Source organism: Pleurodeles waltl, chromosome 4_1 (genome assembly GCF_031143425.1).
Source record: "Pleurodeles waltl isolate 20211129_DDA chromosome 4_1, aPleWal1.hap1.20221129, whole genome shotgun sequence".
NCBI lineage: Eukaryota > Metazoa > Chordata > Amphibia > Caudata > Salamandridae > Pleurodeles > Pleurodeles waltl.
In genome coordinates, this window is record NC_090442.1 from 64336537 (window position 1) to 64353104 (window position 16568).

Consider the following 16568-nt stretch of genomic DNA (forward strand, 5'->3'; position numbering starts at 1 on the left):
AGTTCCCCCTGCCATTTGGTCTTAAGTTTATTTAAGGGAAGACATATGCTGGTTAATAGAGATGTATATATCCCTGATATGTTTTTGAGAAATGTTGTTACAAGAAGACTTTGGAAGGAATCCATCGACCAATATTTATCTACTTATGTCTCTCTTCAGGCAGAGGAAACTTTTGTTCATCCATCAATGTATGTACTCGAGAAACTTGGTGGTGTTTTATTGTTTACTGAGTTATTCTCCAGCCTCATGAGAAGTTAGGTGTCATCAGCGTACCTTTAGAAATGGATCTTGTAATTCTCCAGCAGTGGAAGCAGGTAGATGGTGAATATTGGAGGCGAGAGAGAGAAGAGCCTTAGGCCATACTGGAGGTCACCTTGTATGACAAGAAACTGATGAGCCAAATCAATGTGAATACTGAACCTAGCAGCTTCTCAGTGGGGAGAGGCTCTGTCAGACAACAGCAACGCTAATGTCACACATGCACAACCAATAATGGTCAAATGATTTTTTTTTTTTGTGCTGTATTTTTTTATTGTTAATTGCATCATATTACACAGTATATAGTGAACAGTCTATTAACCTAAGCCATTTCTGTTTCTAATCATATTTTCTCTTAGGGAAGGCAACAAGTACAATTTTACATTCTGTGAGTCATTATCAATACACATGTCTGTTTCCTTTAAGCATTATGCATGTACAATTATTGTTTTATATCTCTCTTGTCTATTGCTATGCCATTTGCCATAGTTGTGGCATTTTCTTATAATAATGCAGATACAATCAGAGGTACGTTAAACGATTCAGTATAACCAACTTATAGAAGAAGAGGAAGAAAACAAAAGAACAAGGATCCATTCGCTCCATGATGTCCTCGTTATACAATTCTTCTGTAATAACAGTCGAGTTCAATACTAATCAGGTGTCCCATTTGCCATCTCCTTGAGTCTCCCAGAGATATGCTGCTAGTCATTTAAATGGTATGAGTCATAATGTTTTGTGATAAGGATGGGATACGGTCAAGGGTAATGGGGGACCATTAGGATTGTACTGAGGGATATAAGGAATAGCAGTGATTAGTGTGGGTCGTGGAAATGGGAGAAGGAAGGGGGGGTGGCGGGTGAGGGGGTAAGGCGTCTGGGTAGGAATCAAAGAGTATAGAAAATGTAGAATAGAGAGAGAAGGTATGGAAGGGGTAGGGGGAGAGAGAACATATATATGAATTATATTAGTGTCCATGGTGTCTAATAGGCAGAATAAGAATAAGAAAGTGACAACGATAGTAACAATAATAATCACTGCAGTAATAATGATGTTAACATTAGTAGTGATATTAGTAGTGATAGTGATAGCGATAGTGACCGAGGGGAGGGGATCGTGTGAATTCAAAAGGCCAATCATTATAGTGGCTGCTTCCATATGAAGAGAATAGGGCTAGGCTACAAAATGTTACAAAATGTTTTGGGGCAGGGGGGTTGGGGGGGTTGGATCGAAGAATGACACAGTGACATGAACATCAATAATATATTTCTAAGGATTGGGATATGAATATTGGTAAAGGTTATGCCAAGAAGGTCAATGAATAGTGGATAGTGAGCAGCGGCTTTACCATAGGTTATACAGTGACTTTCTACCGGGGGGGTCATCTGAGTCCAGGATGGGAGGGATGGTGTGCTAGGTATGGGCGGATGTACCTGCATGGGCATGGCATCAGGAATGGTGTGTTCCCAGTACGTGGTATTTTGTGGAGTTCTTTAGGGGTGATCCAGTCCTAGTGTCCGGAGATGAAGGGTGACCAGGTCTGGAGAAACACCTCCGTTCTGTCCTGTAAACTGTAGATAAGTCGTTCGTGTGTGGCTGCTTGGTACATTGCTGTCAACCATTCATCATGGGAGGGGACGGTCGGTGCACGCCAGTGTCTAAGGATGCATAATTTGGCAGTTGCTAGCGCGGTGTGTAGGAGTCTACTTTGAGTTCGTGTGATCTTATGGAGTTCTCCCATGTCGTGTAGCAATAGGAGAGATGGGGTGAGAAGTGGTGGGAAGGATAGAGTTTCTCGGAGGGTGTTTCCCACTGATCTCCAAAAAGGTTGTACGGCTGCGCAATCGTATAGGATATGGAGTAAGTCACAGTGCGTGTGTGGGCACCTCCAGCAATTTGCATGGGGGAGAAGTCTTGCCATATGTAATTTTTGTGGGGTCCAATACCAATCATGTAGTGTCTTAAAAAGGCAGAATTTCAGGCGAGCCTCGCGTGCTCCGCGGTCTCTAGCTTTGATCAGGTCTGTCCAGTCCTCCAAGTCATATTCAGTTTGTAGGTGCGTCTGCCATTTGTTTTTGAGGGAAGTCAGGAGTGGGAGTGAGAAGAGGTGGCGATTCAGCAATGCCTGAAGTCCCGATATTGCGCCTTTCATCTGCCCCCATGTCTCTAGATAATGTAATATAGGAGAGTGAGGGAGCTGTCGGGGAAGGATACCAAGTCTCTGTTTAAGACAATGTCTGAGTTGGAGGTAGCGCCATGAGTGGCATTCCGGGAGGTTGAATTCCACCTGTAGGTCCCTAAATGTTTTCCAAGTTTCCCCTGATATAAGTTGGTCCACTCGCATGACGCCTCGTTGACCCCAGTCCTTCCAGATAATAGTTTTCCCTCCAATTTGGAACCATTAACGGAGCTCTGTCATGTAGGTGGGGGTCTATCTTAAGGAGCCGATGTACCCGCTGCCAGGTTTTCTTCATGGCTCCTATCATAGGATTGGTGGGTCGGGGGCATTTTTGGCTTGTATCGTATTATAGCTGAAGGCCGTAGGGGGCCCCTGTAAGGGCTCGTTCTACATCCACCCATAGTGGCGGATGTATTACAGTCAGGAGTAGGAGGGCCATTTGTGAAAGATGTAACGCGTAAGAATAGTGTTCGATTGAGGGAAGGCTTAGTCCACCGCATTCCCGACGGGCTATCAAGGTGGTTCTGGGTAGTCGTGGGCGCATGGATCCCCAAGCAAAGGAGCGGATACAGCGGTCTATCTCTCTTAATACAGGTAAGGGGATCTGTAAGGGGAGCATACCTAGGACGTATAGGAACCTCGGCAAGGTTACCATCCGCACCGCTTGTACCATGCCCCACATGGAGAGGCTCAGCTGACCCCATTTCTCAAAGTCCCATTTCATGGCATTGATCAGTGGGTCTATATTGTCTGTCACTACATTGACCAACCCTGTATTTACGTCAATTCCTAGATATCTTAGTCGGGAGTGTTTCCATTTAATCGGATTTAATGGAGGCATTCACTGTGACTGGGGAAAGTGGTAGAGCTTCGCACTTGTCCCAATTGATTCGATATCCTGATATGCATTCGAATTCCGTTAGAATCTCCCTCAGGGCAGTGATGGAGTTGGTCAGTTCAGTAAGGGTAAGTAAGATGTCGTCTGCGTATAAATATATGTCAGATTTTCCGCCTGGTAGTGGTATTCCTGATATGAGGTTGGAACTACGGATAGCTGCCGCCAGAGGCTCCACCGCGAGTAGAAATAGGAGGGGGGATAGTGAGCATCCTTGACATGACCCTCTCTGGATCGCAAAAGTGTCCGACAGGAACGCCCCACAGTTTACCTGTGCTGTCGGGGAGCCATATAGGAGGCGCACCTTGTTAATGAAACCTTCTCCTAACCCGAATCGTTTCAAGATTTCGAAGAGGTACCACCATTCTATTCGGTCGAATGCTTTCTGGGCATCCAACATGAGGGCTAAGGCTTCCTCTCGTGTATCGCGGGCAGTCCAAATGGCATGGAAGAGTGTGCGGAGGTGATTCCTGGAGGAACGGCCCGGCACAAAGCCTACTTGGGAGTGATGGATTAACGAGGGAATAACTTTTTTAAGGCGAGTGGCCAGTATTCCCGCTAATATTTTAATATCTCCGTTCAATAAGGACATAGGACGATAGCTTCCGGTGAGAAGTGGGTCTTTTTCGGGTTTCGGCAAGACTGTGATAGTGGCTTTATTAGACATAGGAGCCTCCCCTTTCGGCCCCTTGAAATGGCTCGTATAAGACATCTACCGTGTCGGTTCCCGTCCATTTATAGAATTCAGATGTGAACCCATCCTCCCCCGGTGCTTTGTGATATGATCAATTAGCTATTGCTTGTTGTATCTCTTCCTTACTAATGTGCCCTTCTAGAAGAGCCCTGCCTTCATCTGTAAGATGGGGGATGTGTGTCCTCTGCAGGAATGCGTCTAAGCGGGCAATGTCCTCCGATGTTTCTGAGGAATACAAAGTTTGGTAGTACCGGCCGAATTCTTCTGCAATCGCCTGGGGGTGTGTGATGAGTAAGTTATCCTGGGTGCGCAGTGCCGGTATAGCAAGTGCTGTTTCCTGTTGGTGTAGTTGGGCAGCCAATAAGCCGCCAGCCTTCTCTCCGTGCTCATAGTGTCGTCCCTTCAGCCGTTGTAGGGCATATTCTGCCTGTGAGGTGTAGAGGGTGTTATGCTCCATTTTAGCCTGCTCTAGGGAGCGGCAATTGGGGGGTGGGTTGCTGTGTGTATTTCTTCATGGCCTGCGTTATTGTGTCTTCTAACATGCGTTGTCGGGCCCGTCTATGGGCATTGGAGATAGCTGCATCTCTCATTAGTTGCCCTCTAATAGTTGCTTTCGCCACAGCCCAGAGAAGTTGTGGTGAGGTTACTGAGCCTCTATTGTCCTTCATGTATGTGGCCATATGGGTCTTGAGTTGTTCCTTCCCAGTCGGGGATCGTTATCTAGTGTTAGGGAGGCGCCAGGGTTGACGGCCGGGTGTAATCATTCCGAGCTCCAGGGTTATTAATACCGGAGAGTGGTCTGATAGTGCGGCTACCAGTATTTCTATTGACTTAACCGCTTGTAGCATTCTATGATTAAGTAAGAAATAGTCTAGCCGTGATTGGGTCCCGTGGACCGAAGAGACAAAGGTATATTCCCTATTTGAAGAGTGGGAGAGACGCTCACAATCTATTAGGCCATGGTCTGAGAGGATGTCTTTTAGTACGGCTCTATCTGCATTGTTACCCGCGTCAAGATCATTTGATCGGTCTAGAATGGCATCTTAGACTATGTTTCAGTCCCCCCCAAGAATATATTGTGAGGCACCTATTTGTGTCAGAAGACGGTTAAGGAAAAGGAAAAAGGAGCGCTTCGAGCCGGTGGGGGCCTATATGGAGCCTATGCATATTGTGGAGGATCCTACCACTAGCTTAGCTAGTACGTAGCGTCCCTCTGGGTCATGCCATGTTTTAACTAGTGGGAATTGCAGGGAGCGACGCAGGAGTATTGCCACTCCACATTTCCTTCCCGTTCCCTGTGTTCCTGCCAACATGGGTGGTGTTCCGCTGTATATTACTTTTCCCACCCAATCTCAACGTAGTTTCTCTGATTCCATCGAGAGAGGTGTGTTTCCTGTATTAGAGCAACTGTGTTGGAGCGGAGATAGGACAGTATCTTCTGTCGCTTAATATAGTGGGTCATGCCGTGTACATTCCAGGACAGGGCCGTGAGTGGAGTTGTCGATCCCGAGGGTGCCGGATGTGTCATGGTTTATGGTGTATTGAATATGTTATGGTCCGTGTGGTAGGGCCAGGAAGTAAGTAATGACTGGCCTGAAAGGCGAGGAATATGGGTTTCTTGTTCAGTTAGGCCTTGGGAGGTTGGGAGAGTTCCCCTTGGTCACAATACGAAGAATATAGAAGAGGAGGAAAAAAGGGGGGGTGGAGGATGTAGAGAGATAGCGTGGAATGTGCAGAGAGAGACGGACAGCGATTCCTGCGTGGGTATGGGTAAGTATAGAAGTGGAGAGAGGAGTGGGTCCAGGAACCTCACTAAAACGAAAAAGTAAATGATAATAATAATAAAAGAATAAATAAAAAAAAAGAATAGAGAGTTGAAATTGGTCAGAGTATGAAAACACTCACTACTGCCTAAATCCTTCTAATCTGCGGGTCTAACCTGTAAGGCCCGCGCGCCGGTAGGGTAATATATCAATTGGGCATAATGAGGGAATATATGCTTCGTTCCTGGTATCATGGGACCTCCCAGGGGGAGGGGGGGGGGGCCCCAGTCGCGTGGGTGCATAAATGGATGCATGAGATGCCGGGGGCTGGGCGCGGGCCCGGAGCAAATGTTAGGGTCCAAGGACGAGGAGGGAGGGGGGAGGGGAAGAGGGACGGGCCCAGGGCTACGCACCACAGGACCTCCCACTACACATTCTGTGCTTATTATCTGTTAAGACCTCTTAGAATGTGAAAATCCGTAGTATCTTATGATGGCCTACGGTGTTGCGTTTTGAGTGATCGCCCGGGAGCATGTCCCTTGTGGTAGTCTCGGAGCCACCGTGACCCTGAGTTGTGTTAGTCTCATTACTCTCTTCAGTGCGGATGTTATATGCCTAAGAGTTAGCTGCGCTGTTCTGCAGGTGTACCTTTTGTGGTTTGTCTTCAGTAAGAGTAGGGGTGTGTTGTCGTCTGTTAATATCATCTGTAGGTTTTCCTAGTGAGTAGGGGCGTTGGGGCTTTCCCAAAGGATGCTATCAGTATTATTATGCTGCTGCCGTTTGGCCCTAGGGTATTGAGTGGTCCGCCCATCCCCTCCTGGGACGGCGGGGGGCGGGGGGCAGGTGGGGGGGAGGCCTCGCCAGCGGGTCATCAGGTTGACCTCCCCTATGAGCTGTCTATCCAGTAAATGTATAGTGTTCGAGACTGCACGGCGCTGGGGGTGCGGTGTGTATCTTTACGTTTGTGTATGTCTGCCCTATGAGGGGGGGCGTACATGTGACTTCAGTATGACTGTGTTAAGCGCTCCCCCATTAATGAGGTTGGGGGTGGTGCTGTGTGGTGCCCCACTAGTCTAATCCTTGTCCTGGTTCCTATGTGATATCCCCCCGTCCCACATCAGAACCCGGGTTGGCCTCCTCGCCATGGCGGGGTCAGCAGTTAATGGATACGGCCTATGTGTTACACTGCGGCAATCAGCATTTGATAAATGTGTTTTTAGTAGGCCCCCACCCCACTGCTGGGTGAGCAGCAGATAGGGTGGATGGGCATGTCACTTATCTGTCCCAAGGTGGAGAGTAGATGGTCTAGAAGCAGGTCCGGATCTCCGGGTCATCTGTCCTACTGTGAGCTTAGTGTTCAGCATGCTGATCTTCTGATGATGGTTTCAAGGGGGATCGGGATTTGTCTCTGCCCGTATCTTGAGTGTGATCAATCACTGCTTGCAGGATGTGCTCCCGGGCTTCCTGTGTCTTTGGGGGCCGATCATATCCTCGGCCTCTTTTTTGCGAGGGGGGATGTTGAGTCTGGGGCCATGGAGTTGACAAGCTAATAGCAGTTTCTGTATGTGGCGCTGGAGAGTCCAGATGGCCGGGGGCGGTGTCCATAGATTGCGAGGTCACACTATGCAGATAGGCGCTGAGGTCCTCAGGGTCAGTGAAGTCTCTGGATGTGCCGTGGTGTGTGATCCACATACATGCCAGTTCAAAAAGACCATACTTGATGTCTAGAGATCTTAGTTGCGGACGTAGGGCAAGAAATGCTCTTCTTCTGTCATTCGTTAACCTCGAGAAGTCTGCTGCCACTCTGATTTCGTATTCATCCAGTGATATCGGTTGTCGTGCTTTAGCTGTGGAGATGACCTGGCGGGCTTGTTCATGGCGCAGGAAACATGCGATGATAGGGCGCGGGTTATTTGTAGACGCTTTGTGTGGGGGACCAATTCTGTGCACCCTCTGAAATTCTGGAGGTGGTGAAAACTCTATGCCGAAGTGGTTGGTTGATATCGGATCCTTCTTTTTGTTCCGGTATACCGAAAAAACGTACATTGTCTCTACGACTTCGGTCCTCCAGTTCAGTGAGTTTAGCTCTGAGCGACTTTAGTTCCTCTTCCTGATCAGGGGTTGCCGCTATATGGTTTTCTACTGTTGACAGGCGCTGATCTAGGTTGTTTGCTGTTTCTCTGAAGCCTGCTATATCAGCGCGGATTGAGGAGGAGGCCAAAGTTAGGTCTGTTATTTTTAGGTCCATTACCTCCAGGCGCCGTCCAACTGAGGCAATCTCTTGCAGTATATGATCTGTGGCGTCTAGTGTGGGTTGATCTACAGGGGGAGATGTATGTCCCTGTGGTGCCGTTTGTGCCGTCATAGCTTTGGGTTGAGCAATGGCTTCCGAGAATAGCAGTTGACGAGAATGTTTACTTGCGGTCTTGTCGTTGGGCATTGTTCTCAAGGAGTGGAAGTCAGATAGAAGATATTATTTTAAGAACTAGCACTCGAGAACTTGTGTGAGTCTGTGCAGATCTACGGACAGTTTCCTCGACTTCCGAGGATGGGTCAGACCTTGGGGTATAGGATCTGTAGATAAGGTACCTACTCGGTTTGTGTCCTGCTGTGACCTGCCAAGCTTTAGAGCGTGATCTATAGAGGACTAGAATACGCTCAGTTTCTGATAGAGGTCCATTGATATAGGGCTGAAGAGAGATCAACGAATTTGAGTGTGGTGCAGCGTGCAACAGGGGGGGGGCATCTTGTCTATGTTTTATTTTAGATCAGTCTCTTGTTGTGATACCCAGTACAATGGTCCTTGTTTTTGGGAGGGCAATTGGCTGGAGGATCAGGTTGCATAATGCGGCGCGTGTTGTTCAAGGTCCTATTCCCCTCTAATTGTGTTCTGCTCTCCTTTCTTCTTCCTATTCCGGCTTTCCTCCCCCTTCTTTGCTTCTTTATCGTTCCTTATGTGTGAAATCTTTGTCCCTCCGTTGCTCTTTGAAATCCTTTTGCTGTCTCCTCCTTTTCTTCCTTCCCCCTTCTCCCCCGTTCTCCTTCTGGGTGTGGTGGAGAGTCTTATTCTTCGTGCGCTAGGTCATAAACAAGGGGGGGGGAGTGTGTCCTTTGTTTGCTGCTGGTGGGGTCTTTTCATTGGATAATGCTGCTTGGGGGATCTCACCGTGCGGTCCCCATCAGGCACTATTTAGTCCTTGTGGGATAGTGCTTCTTTGCCTGTGCTTTTCTGTTCCGCCGTGGTCGTCGTGGTCGTCTTCAGGCCCAGGTTCCTCGGTGGTCCATCTTCCTCGGGGTCCCCTCTCCCCCCTCCGCACGAGGGGGCAGTGCAGCGATCCAGCACCCGGGGAGCCGAGGCGTAAGAGGGCCGATCCTGTCGCCTCCCTCGCGACACGCCCCGGGCCCGTGCGGCGCCGCACCTTAGTCCGCAGCTCCGCGGGAGTCCGGAGGCCGCATTCACTCCCACATCTCCGGACGTGGCTGCCGTCGCTCGGGTCCCGCAACTTCGTTCTTCCGGAGGCCCCCTCTCTCCACCAGCCGGGAGGCCACACCGGGGGTCAGATTTGCAGGGGGGAGACCTTCTGTTTGCCAGCTTGGCCTGCCCGGCGCGCGGAGATCTTTTCTCAGGCGGCCATTTTCTTCGACGGCCAGACCACGCCCGCTCAAATGAATTTTAGTCAGCGCTTACTATTAGGGCGAAGTTTCTTTGAAGAGTTTCAAAGAAAGTGAAGGTATGTGTCATAGGAATGCTCACAAGATTTCATATTATTTATTTCATCAAAAAAAGCCAATCAGAGGATGACTATGTCACCCTCTGGCCGGTGGTGTAAATCAAGTCAGTGTCTTCGATTGATGCTACATGAAAGAGGGCAGCGCCTGATGTCGTCTGTCACACCTGCACCAAGGACCCCACTTAGACCTGTTCAGTAATAGTCACTTAAAATAGAAGCCCGAGTATTCTTCTAGCTTCTCAGCCTTGCTAACCATCTCTGTCCCAGGCTCCTCCCACTGAGAAGTGTCAGGAAAGTAGTGGTATTACAATATAAATCAGTGTCTCCCTGAGCAGGATTGCAATCTTGACTGAAAGATTGATCACCCCCAAATCTGTGCCCAACTACCTCGTTGACAACTTTCAAAACAGACCTGAAAGTCCTTCTCTTTTAATGGATTTTATCTAAAACAGTGGTATCAACTCTTCGCACAGACTTCTATACTACCTCAGTGACCTTTGCGGGTGTCTACTTGCTCAAACATTTTATGACCATGTACACCTTTTATGCACTCTGTATACTACTTTAATCTTCCTATGGTTTTTGTACACTCTGTTTTATATAATGACCCACCTTGTTGTATTGCAACCTTTGGAATAACTTGAATCTGTATTATTTATCTTAAACCATCAGTAACTTACATGTAACAAAATACTGCTCCTGGGAAGCACTCTGCCGCCTTTGGGTAATGTCCACGCTATATAAATTTGCATAAATAAATAAATAATGATTTTCATAGTGTGGGCACACTACTCACACAGGTCTTCACAGTTCTATAACTTTCTACAGAGAATGACAATAACTACTTAGAGTGTGAGTGTGTCTGTGTGTGTGTGTGTGTGTATGTATATGTGGTCACGTATAACCCACACTCACTGCATGTCTGTGTGTCTGTTTGTGTACATGAATGTTTAGCCCACACTCTAGGAACGTGTGTGGGTGTGTGTGTCTGTGACACCTCTGCCAAGAGTGCTTTGTTTGTTCTGCTCTCACACAGACAAACACAAGAGAGGGAGTGACAACTCGCTCCACCTCAAAAACTCAGAAGTCTTGAGGAGCACATCAGATCAGGCTACGTCAACCGCACTAGATAACTCTGTACAGGTTATTAACCTTTCCAGCGCTTGTCTGTCTATACATGAAATAAATGTTCTGAAAAAAGGACTGGGCTTCTGTCCTACTTCCACGCCTAATTACACCAACATACACATTGATCTTTTTAAATTCATACGTAATCTCAAACTTAAAAAATTCTTTCACAACAAAATAGCACCCAACAAGGATCTACCTAACCCAACACCACCGTGCAACAGATCCATTAAGGATCTGCAAGATGTACAGACAATACTCTCACTAGATAATCCTTCACTGTCCTCCAACTGTCTGGACGAACTATTAATCCAACTTGATGTTCCTTCCAATTTGGATCTGAACAGTGGACTCAGACCTAAATCCACCTTTATGCCGACACTACCACCTGACAACTGCATTGACGTCTTTTACAAGGCAGTCAGTACCGACCTCTTCCAGCTCGAGGACAAACTCGGGACGTGCACGTACAGACGTAACAACAATTTGACACAGAAAGAAATCTTAGCCCTACAAAGTCTTTCCAAACGCACAGACTTAGTCATCAAGGAAGCTGACAAAGGGGGCAACGTAGTGGTGATGGACAGATCTGACTATATCTCTGAAATAAACAGACAACTTGAAGACACACGGGCTTACATTACAATCCACACTAACCCTCTTCCTCACATCACCATACTAATCGAGAGTAAACTGACCCATTGGAAAAACAACTGTCTCATATCCGATCAGGAGTTTAAATACCTATATGTGACAGCACCGCGAGCACCTTGCATTTACGTTCTACCAAAAGTACACAAACAAGGCAGCTTCCCACAAGGCAGACCCATTATCTCAGGAATCGGTTCTCCCACAGAACACATCTCTGAGTATATTGACTCCTTTCTACAACCTATGGTCCGGAATCTTCCCTCTTACATTCAGGATACCAGGGATCTCCTATGCCAACTTGAGGACATAGAATGGAATGATGACTGTATGTTCGTCAGTTTGGATGTCAGTTCTCTGTACACCTCAATCCCCCTGGAAAAGGGTCTGGAGATGCTCTCACAGACTCTCATCTCACGCGATGCTACCTTGTACGAACATACAATGATGCTCCTCGATCTGACGCGCTTGGTTCTTGAAAACAATGTGTTCTTACATAATGGCAAATGGTACCGACAATGCCAGGAGGTAGCGATGGGTGCCAAATTCTCTCCATCATATGCCAATCTGTACATGGGGCAATTCGAAAAGTTTCACCTTTGGTCCAAGTGCCCGGCACACATTACTCAACACATCTTGTTTTGGGGAAGGTACATTGATGATATCCTGACAATCTGGACAGGCAATATCCCTGATCTTGACACACTTATAGTCCACCTTAACACCAATGACTACAATCTTACCTTCACACATAAGGCGGACCGTACTCAAATCGAGTTCCTTGACCTTCTCTTATACACTACCAACAATAGAATTACCTCCAGGTTATACAGAAAACCAACAGCCTGCAACTCTATCTTACATGCGCATAGTGCCCATCCACTGACACAAATTAAAGCGATTCCCTATGGGGAAATGATCAGAATTCGACGAAACTGCACCGACACTGACATCTTCAAACACGAACTGAAGAATCTGACACGCCACTTCCAAGCACGTGGGTACACTGACAAGCTTATATCAACGGCTTCCAAACGCGTTTCCTCTATTGACCAACACTCGCTTCTCATCAGGGGCCCCAAAAAAACGCCTAAAACGTCTAACAAACGTCCTGTTTCCTTCATCACTCAATTCAGCCCTGCTAGTAAAACTGTGCTCCACATCCTCAAACGACACTGGCATTTACTACTCCTAGACTCAGGTTTTGGAAACTACATCAACAACGCCCCTACCATGACTCACAGCAGGGGACGCACCCTTAGGAACATCCTATGCCCCAGCTTTCTCATGCCCCACACACATACATGCCCTTCAACATGGATTCCTACCAAACCCAATGGATTCTTCAAATGTGGTGGTTGCATTTCATGCCAAATGGCTCTCAACAAAACCACTTCTTTCTCTTACAATACCAGGATGGTATATACTGTTAGGAGCTTCATCAACTGTAACACTAGATACACTGTGTACTGTATCATCTGTGCATGTGGCCGCATCTATATTGGCAGTACCATACGCCCACTCAAAGAACGTATTCAGGAACACATTAGGGCTATCAGAAACAACAACAACGCATACCCGCTGGCTGTTCATTTCAACACCACACATGGGGAAAGAGACATACTTAACATCAAATTCCACGGGATTGCTCAGGTTACAGGATCACCCAGACTGGGTGATAGAACCAGGGACCTCCGCAAGTGCGAGGCCAAATGGATTCTCAAACTCCGTGCAGTTGAATTTGGACTTAACATCGACCATGAATTACATTACTTTCTCGCATGAAATGTTTTCACAACTAATGATACAAATATCTGTATTCTTTGACATACATCACTGTGTATTTTCTCTCATTTGATTTGCATTGTTCTGTCTAATCTGTTTTAGAATGCCCTAGGATGTATTTTTGGCACCAGCTCCACTTGTCATCTGACTGTATTTTCCTTATGTATCGTACGTTCTCACCAGCTCAATAGTTACCTCGCTTATTTGTTGTTATCCTATTATTGCTGTTATCAAGCATCTGGTTGCTTTCCCTAACATTTCTACAGTACCATGTGTTTTTCAACTCTTCTACTGCCTTTCGCTTCTACATTGTCTATATTTTTCTGTTGTGCTGCTAAGTCACTACCCTGTACAATGTGACGCCTGAATCACAGTTTCTGTCCTTTAAGGATGAATAGCATAATACGGGCCATTTTTCTTAGCTCTACCTTCCCTTATTACAGTTTTTTCCAGTACGTCGCACAACCCTCTTGGGTGTCTTTACACACCACATCAATCCCATTCTTCACTTTCCAACTCCCACTCAATACGCTACCTTTCCCCACACTGTTGCCATTATATTAAGGCCTACTATTCACCTACTTGCTCTTGATCGCTTGTTACCTTTTCTTCTTCCCAATCGTCTCTCATACTTTTCTACTGTCTCTGACTTTAATAATTTTCTCTTTCTAATATGGCCGCCATGGTTTCCGTCCTTCTCCTGTGCTCTTTACTTTCCACCCCGACACCATTGTAAAAAACAGTCCGTCCTCTATTTTCTCTAACCGAGTGTCGGCTCAAATAGATCGCGCGACATCGAACATACAGACTCGCCTCGCGTGATGGACTGGACGCTACCTTACTGAATTTCAGGTATTCGGGAACCCTTTTCAACATTTTTCCACTGTTCGGGGGATCTTCCAATGTTGGACCGTTATCCTTTTGTTAGCAGTCAAGCCCGTCGCCACTTATTATCAACTATTGGCATACAAACCAACACTCCGCTCCCACATAAACGCGGTTCTCGCGTACGCCGGTACTTAAATTACTAAGTACCGTTATATGATTGCTCGAGGCGATTTACATATTGGCCTCCAGCTTGGACATGCTCCATTTTAACTATGTTGGACGTGCCCGGTATCACGCTTAGGCCTCTGCACACGCTAGTAATTAATGCTACTATTGGGCCCCGGCCTCACACTTCTGGATTACCTTACAGCCACCTTGAAACCCATCTGACGGTGGTCCTGTGTGCATTGTCCATAATCAGTTGCATTTGGGATCTGGGTCCTCCCCTGTTGTCACACCTCTCGTTAGATTCGCTGTACACGCAGTCTTACTTGGAGGTCCCAACCTTTAGTAATTTTATTCATACATTTTCTCCAACCAGGATCAATACTTCGGGCTTATCAGGGCCTCGTTAGCACCAGCCTTCTGACTACTGGGATCACCGCACACCTGCGGCAGTCCCACCCGGGACTGACCATCGTATTTTTTGCCTTTCTGAACTCACTGCTGTCTTCTGCACCTGGCCGGACGGGCCCAGGTAGGGTCTCACTACTGAGTACCTTTGCACAAGCTCCATCATTACCCCCTAGCACGTTCCTCTCTTATCTTAACTGTATTCCTATCTGGTACCCAACTTTCTATCCATTTCTTTACTAATTTTTAAGGGATACCTCGTGTATACCTACTCACCTGGCTTTACCAACCCTACTCTACTAGCACTGTCACCACTGCTTCTTTATCTCTTTGGCACCTAATTCACCAATATTCGGTTCACCAAATACCCACCATAGACGTTCTCTACACCTAAATCACTGATTATAGTCTTTGTTGTAACTTGCACTTGGTCTTTAGCGCTTACGACAACATACACTGTGCCATGCCGCATGAAACCTCACTCACATGTTTGCAATCGCACATGCATCCTTCCTTAGCGGATTATGGGCTCACCACTATGTCTCTAACACTTAATTAGTACATACCTTCAGACCAATTGTACATATCGGTATGTTTCTATTACTTCTTTACAGCCTTGATAAAGTCACTTGCGTGACGAAACACGTGTTGGCTGTTTCCTGTAAGACGACACAAACCTATACCTGCGAATAAAGACTCTAACATATCAACAACTTGGATTCATCGCTTTTACTCTTCACCTCTGGATTTACAATACTTGGGCTTTACTTGCGTCCCAGAAACATCGAAGAACTTTTACCTTTCTGTGTGCCTTGGTCTATCTGTATTCATTGTCATTGTGTACCCTGGTACACAACTCTTTGTGCCCAACAGGGTAGTGGGGCACCTGACCGAGTGGCACCTTCTTTCTCTTATCGGACTCACTTTGTTGCTCAAACAAGAACTGTAACGGAACGGAAGTGCGGCTTTCTTACCACGCACTACCCTTGTATAAATCAGTGTCTCCCTGAGCAGGATTGCAGTCTTGACTGAAAGATTGATCACCCCCAAATCTGTGCCCAACTACCTCGTTGACAACTTTCAAAACAGACCTGAAAGTCCTTCTCTTTTAATGGATTTTATCTAAAACAGTGGTATCAACTCTTCGCACAGACTTCTATACTACCTCAGTGACCTTTGCGGGTGTCTACTTGCTCAAACATTTTATGACCATGTACACCTTTTATGCACTCTGTATACTACTTTAATCTTCCTATGGTTTTTGTACACTCTGTTTTATATAATGACCCACCTTGTTGTATTGCAACCTTTGGAATAACTTGAATCTGTATTATTTATCTTAAACCATCAGTAACTTACATGTAACAAAATACTGCTCCTGGGAAGCACTCTGCCGCCTTTGGGTAATGTCCACGCTATATAAATTTGCATAAATAAATAAATAATGATTTTCATAGTGTGGGCACACTACTCACACAGGTCTTCACAGTTCTATAACTTTCTACAGAGAATGACAATAACTACTTAGAGTGTGAGTGTGTCTGTGTGTGTGTGTGTGTATGTATATGTGGTCACGTATAACCCACACTCACTGCATGTCTGCGTGTCTGTTTGTGTACATGAATGTTTAGCCCACACTCTAGGAACGTGTGTGGGTGTGTGTGTCTGTGACACCTCTGCCAAGAGTGCTTTGTTTGTTCTGCTCTCACACAGACATACCTCTGCGAGACTGCTTTGTTTCTTCTGCTCTCACACACCTCTGCCGAGACTGCTTTGTTTCTCCAGCTCTCACACGGCCCAACCTCTGCTGAGACTGCATTGTTTCTCCGCTCTCACACACCTCTGCTGAGACTGCTGTGTATCTCCTGATCTCACACAGCCCTACCTCTGGTGAGACTGCTTTGTTTCTTCTGCTCTCACACATCCCTACCTCTACCGAGACTGCTTTGTTTCTTCTGCTCTCACACATTCCTACCTCTACTGAGACTGCTTTGTTTCTTCTGCTCTCACACATTCCTACCTCTACCGAGACTGCTTTGTTTCTTCTGCTCTCACACATTCCTACCTTTGCAGAGACTGCTTTGGT

At 46.6% G+C, this 16568-nt stretch overlaps 1 long non-coding RNA gene across 1 annotated transcript in view; it reads right to left on the bottom strand.

Moving 5' to 3' along the window:
- LOC138287403 (uncharacterized) overlaps positions 1-16568 on the bottom strand; it is a 664150-nt gene that overhangs the window by 382138 nt on the left and 265444 nt on the right. The gene's annotated exons all lie outside the window — the stretch shown is intronic.